The 6,000-nt window shown below is 36.8% G+C and overlaps 1 protein-coding gene across 9 annotated transcripts in view; it reads right to left on the bottom strand.

The window, feature by feature from the left end:
- PPP2R5C (protein phosphatase 2 regulatory subunit B'gamma) overlaps positions 1 to 6,000 on the bottom strand; it is a 197,156-nt gene that overhangs the window by 99,635 nt on the left and 91,521 nt on the right. Inside the window, exon 1 of one of the 9 annotated variants that reach the window (XM_027849058.1) lies at positions 626 to 695. The exons of the other annotated variants lie outside the window; for them this stretch is intronic. The gene's annotated coding sequence lies outside the window, so the exon portion shown is untranslated. Of the gene's footprint in view, positions 1 to 625; positions 696 to 6,000 lie in introns of those variants that run through there. 9 annotated transcript variants of the gene reach the window in all.

Genomic DNA, 6,000 nt, shown 5'->3' with positions numbered 1-6,000 from the left:
CTGTGTAACCCTGGGCAAGTTGCTTAACCTCTCTGTGGCTAAGACTATATTAAAGTTGCAGAAAAGTAGCTGAGTTGCATTGGTAAAGGGTTTTATCGGGGGTTTCCTACATCAATGAAATCATATATCTTGATCCCACCCTACCTTCCCCAACACACATACCTTACTTTCTTTACAGGAAAGACTAAGGAATATGACATAAGCTTTCAAGAAAAATAAGTAGCTCTCTATTCACTGAAAGAAGGTATATTTCTTGCTCAGGAATCTACCAGCAACAGAAAGGTCAGCTGATAATTATAGCTGGTCCCACCCTTTCTTAGTATGATGAAATATACACAAAGACTTTTTAACACCTTTGGATAGCTCCCATCACTTCTTAAGTTAATTAAATTCAAATTTCAACAGAAGATTAAAAATTCCATTGTACTCATTAAAAAGTTCCTAATAAACTGGTCTCTCATTTATCCAAAGTGTGGGGATAAATATTGTAATAGTACCACCACCAGCTCTTCCCACATAGCAAAGGCTGCATATCATAGTAGGAAGTATGCTGAAATTTGGAATCAGAGAATATAGCTCATTTCTGCTACTTACTACCTGTATGAATAAAAGCCAGTCTGTTCACCTGTTTTCTCTATCAGTGAAACAAGAGGTTTGGACTAGATGACCTATGAGGTCCCTTCCCTGCCATTTCTGAAAAAAAAACAAAACAAAACAGAAATTAACAGAATTCCAAAATAAGATTCCAAACTTTTCAAATCTACAATGTTTTGCTTTTATCTGAGGGTGATGTTTAAGGCATTAATAAATTCAGATAACCTGCCAATCAAGTTCATATAAATGTATGATCTTAATTGGCAGGACTCCTCTTAAGTATGTATTTAAAAAGTGGCTCAAGGTCACAAAAACCTCCGTACCCACTTTATCTAAAGAGGTCTATGCCAAAGTCTCACATGGCCAACATTCCATATCTACCATGAATTAACCATGCACCTTCATTCTGTTTCACTAATATAAATCATTTGGCCACTTCAGAGAGTTTTTGTCAAATTAACTATTTAGCATGGCTTTTTTACATTTGTATTTTGTTCTCACCATTATCTCCTTTTTATGTCTCCAACAGACATGCTGAACGAAATTCCTTGAGGGCATGAGCTCTTATTTCATCTTTATCTCCCTACTGCCAGGTCTGGCACCTTGTACACAGTAGGCCCTTGGAATAGAAAAGTACTTATTCAGTGCTAAGCACTGTCCTGAGTGTTAGGTACAAATAGAAAAGTGAAACAGGCTTTGCTAACAAAGAGCTCACATACCAACTGTGAAAGATGACATATCTAGTAAGGAGTAGTTATAGGGTAGATGGAAAGTCCAATGGTCCTTCGGATTCCATGTCAGACTTCATGGCAATGCCCAGTAGGTGCAATGGGCCATTTATAGTAGGGCAGATCATAAAGGTCAGGGGATGTTTTTCTGGTACTTCCCATCAGACCTGGTTATAAAGTCCTGACTATAACCACAGTAAGGTCAGGAGAGCTGCCAAGAAGTAGGTGAAAGAAGGTGGTAGTTGTAGGGAATGACTTTGTGGCCATCACCAGAAGTAAGGTGGTATAGTGGATACAGCATTGGACCTGGAGTTAGTTAGAATTGAGTTCAAATCTCAACACAGAGACTAGCTGTGCGAACCTGTGGAAGTCACTTGTTTGTCTCAATGTACCCATCTGTAAAATGAGAATAATAATAGTACCAAGGTTGTTGTGAGGATAAAATGAGATACTATTTGTGAAGTGCTTTGCAAGCCTTAAAGCATTATATGAGTACTATTATTATTATTCAGTCAAACTCCTTTTTCTTTGTCCACCAAGTTCATTGTTCCTCTTCAACTTAACAAATTGTCAGGTGCATTGAAATTACTTTCTGAGCAACATGGGTCTTGACCATTTTATTGCAGGAGGGTAGAATGGTGTGTGTAGCTAGGAGGCAGCAAAGTAAATAAATTAGAGGCAGTCTCTGCCCCAGCTCCTGGTTTAGGACTGGGGCAAGAGTGACACAAAAGCAGATAACCACAACACAACAACAGAGATAACAATCACAGTCAACAATTGACATGTATATAGCACTTTAAAGTTATTACTTCCAGCTATAGGAATCAAGGAGAACTTCGTGGAAGAGGCAGCATTTAAATTTAGCTTTAAGATGGAAAAATTGTGGGATAGAACAAAATCTAAAACCTAGAAGCTTCAATTTACGACTGTCATTATATTATGAATGCTATGGTGACCTCAATTACTTTAAGACTTTTCACACAAATTCACGTATCAGAAGGCCCCTGTCAGACCACACATGCTGGTTTTTGGTTAGGAAACTATGATCACTTGTAACTAAGAGATTGTCTTTGCTCCACAAGAGCATACATTCTAAAATGGGGAAAGAAGACACACTACAGAACAATTCCAGAGGAAAAAAAAATAAACAAGCTGATAATAGTGTGATAGAGACTTCCAATACCAATCCATTTCCTCAGATGTGGGGCATTTTGTGGAAAGATGGAAAGGGGGTGATTAATATACTATTATATACCACCCTCAAGAAAATCACTCCCCCATATCATTTGGTAAGCTATGCTAGTAGAAAACGAATATATTAGAAGCAGCAAGTTTAGATAAGTGAACTGACAACTTAATTTGAGATTAGAAATCAACTAGGCTTCTAGCTTCCATCTCAGTTTTAACTCCACTGAAGGTAGCAGTGCTCTAGTTTAATATTTTGGGGTAGAGGTAGCAATGTGCCAACTACTTGTAATAGGTACTACATCTGTTGTGGTGAAGGAACAGCACTTTGGCTGAACAAGGCCTCAAAAAAAGCCACATGTTCCTTTCTTTCTCTACCTTAAAAAAAAAGTGGGTAAGGTGAAGAGTTTCAAACTTATGACTTTGGCTTGTGTTTTCTATAATAACCAGGCTTCACTAATGCTAATTAGAAAAATGTATACAATTTTAGTTACTCTGGCAGATTATTTATTACAAGAGACAACAACCAAGTTGATCTTAAAGTAGAAAATTTCATTTGGTCATAAGTTATCATCCACATTTGTAAAGTGTTTTAAGGTTTATTAAATTAAGGTAGGTAGTATAAATATTATTAGTCTCATTGACAAATAATGGAAAAGTTTCAAGGGAAATTTACTGACTTACTAAGGATCACAAAACTACTAAGTTTCAGAGTAATAATTCAAACTCAGTTCTTTTTTTACCTTACCACGCTAACTCTCAATTACTTTATTATGTTTATTACTGAAAGCTACTCTTTACAATACACAATGAAATATGGAAATAAGCTAAGGGACACACAAGTAGACACATACTTAACTGCTTCTTTCCTAACATTACAGGACATGAAGAGGCCAACAGTGTGTTCAGCTAGGATTGTTGGCTCTTCTTGCAGGATGTTTCCACCCCGTTCTAAGATTAGCTTTTATGTGTCCTAAGCAGCAAGGGGAGGCCAAGCCTCCAGAATTCTGGTGCCCTAGGTGAGGCCAAGTGAAAATCAACACAAAACTCCCTGCTGACTGCCATGGGAAAGGTGCTCAGCAGAAACTATAGATTGTATTACAAAGTAATACAAAGTCTAATGTTGAAGAGCACAGAAGAAACATTCCCCACTCAAAAAACATTTCAAATATTCAACCTGGTAAACACCAAGGGCCCAAGGTGCTCTGCTTTCTAGAGAGTGGAAAGAACACTTGCCATGGAGGCTGAAAACCAGTGGCAGCTGTCCCTACTTACCTAGTCTAATCCCTTCATTTGATGGATCAAGAAACTGACCCAAAGTTATATACACCCAGTAAGATGCAAACATAGTATTCTGACTCCAAATCCTATGACATTTCCATTATACTCCCATTTAACCTTCTATGGGCGTTAGTCTCATCTGTAAAAGAGACCAACAGGCAGGCTACTACAACAATCCAAGAGCAAGGCGATGAAAGCCTGCACCAGGGCATAGTCAGAGGAGAGAATGGGGTTTATGTGAGAGATATGAAGGTCTTGGCAACAGAGGGGATATAGGAAGTGAGAGGAGATGATGGGGATGATGACGATGATGATGACTAACATTTATATAGCATTTACTATGTGCTGATCACTGTGCTAAGTGCTTTACAATTATCTCATTTACTCCTCACAACAACTCTGGGAGGTATTATCCCCATTTTACAGTTGAGGAAACTGAGGTAAACAGAGGTTAAGTGACTTGCTCAAGATCACACAGTTAGTAAGCGTCGGAGGTTGGATTTGAACTCAGATCTTCCTGAACTCCAGGCCCAGTGCTCTATCCCCTGTACCAGCTAGGTAGATAGTAAAAAGTAGAGGATGACAGGTACCTGGGTTTTTATTTTAAATATAGTTTTATTTAAATGCAAAGTATTTGGAATTTCATTCTTTGTTTTGTTTAAAGGTACTGGTTGAAATACAAAAGTGGCTTGGGGTAGTGGATAGAGAGCTGGAACTAGAGTGAAGACCTGGGATCAAGTATTGTCTCTGGCATTCTTATTGACTATGACCCCGGGTGAGGAACTTAACCTCTCAGTGACCCAGGCAAATGTCTTGAGACCACAATGCAAGCAAAAGCATATATTACGTTGTTAGGGAGAATTTCATTACCAGGAGTTCCCTACACTAATGGAGAAAAAACATTTGTTAAGACTAAGTTTATGATGAAAATTATTTTTAAAAATACATAGTAACAAAGTTAACTAGAACTTTCATAAAATAAAACAGAAACACTTTAGAAAAAGGAAAGCAAGAAAGTATCTTTTTCAAATTATATACGCTCCTAGCTGTGTGACCCTGGGCAAGTCACTTAACCCCAACTGCCTGCCCAAACAAACAAAAAATTAAAACAAATTATATAGCTAAATCATTCAGGTTCTAACAGCATGGAGAACTCATTGCCTTGGCACAATAAAGGCTGTGTTTCTACAGTTAATTGTAGGACTTTCAAAATTCAGAAATAAAGACACAGGTGATCAATACCAATTACCTTTCTGCCCAAACAAGGCTGTTGTGCGCAAAATGCTTTATATAGTAAAGCACCATAAGAGATATGTTTACATATATTCATACCCATTACACATGATGCACATATAAAATACACATACTGTATTAGACCAAATATGCTTGAAATTATATATTGAAAAATAATATAGTTTATGGTCAAGTTTCATAAAGTTGGATTTGACAGAAATGTATGGCACATATTCAGACAAATATAAGATATATTTATAGAGAGAGGTTGGGAATGAGGGGGAAAGTTTTTTTTTAAGTTATACTTTTTATCTTAGGGATGTTTACTTATATTTTAAAAAGTGATCAAGTTACATTAATAATATTTGCAAAACTCTAGTGTTTTCATTTTATGGAACATGGCTATTTACAATACAATAAGGCCCAGGGTTTATTTGCTTAATTAAAATATTAAGCACACAACTCTATATAAGAAGTTTCTCTTAAATTATTTTATGCTTTATACACATTTCTAGGGATTCCATATGGCTTTGCAGCTGAGAACTAAGGGTGAGGATTTGGGATTTGTAGTCTAAAGGTCAATTTTTTAGTACGTACTAAAGTTAACAGAACCAGAGAGTCCACCATCAAAGTAATACCAATTAAGCTTGAGAAGATATGCATACTATCTAAAACAATCTCATGAATTAATTAGCAAAAACAGCACAGGGTCTATACAATATTAAACAACAATACCAGAAATTAATTTTAGCACCATGAGAAGCCAAAGAGCAAAAGTTACAGGGAGTGAGATTTCAGCTCAATATAATTCCTGACAGAGCTATCCAAAAATGTAACTGACTGCTCCAGAAAGTTATAAAGAAGTATCTTCTTCATTGGTATCATCTAACCAAAGGCATTTTTCACATACAATAGACTCATGTACCAAATGACAGTTTAGAGGTGTCTTGTGATAAGAGTCTATGGCCTTACGGTGCTA

The sequence above is a fragment of the Vombatus ursinus genome, unplaced genomic scaffold (assembly GCF_900497805.2).
Source record: "Vombatus ursinus unplaced genomic scaffold, bare-nosed wombat genome assembly UNPS02007284.1, whole genome shotgun sequence".
NCBI classification, from domain to species: domain Eukaryota; kingdom Metazoa; phylum Chordata; class Mammalia; order Diprotodontia; family Vombatidae; genus Vombatus; species Vombatus ursinus.
This window is presented reverse-complemented; position numbering and strand designations above follow the sequence as displayed.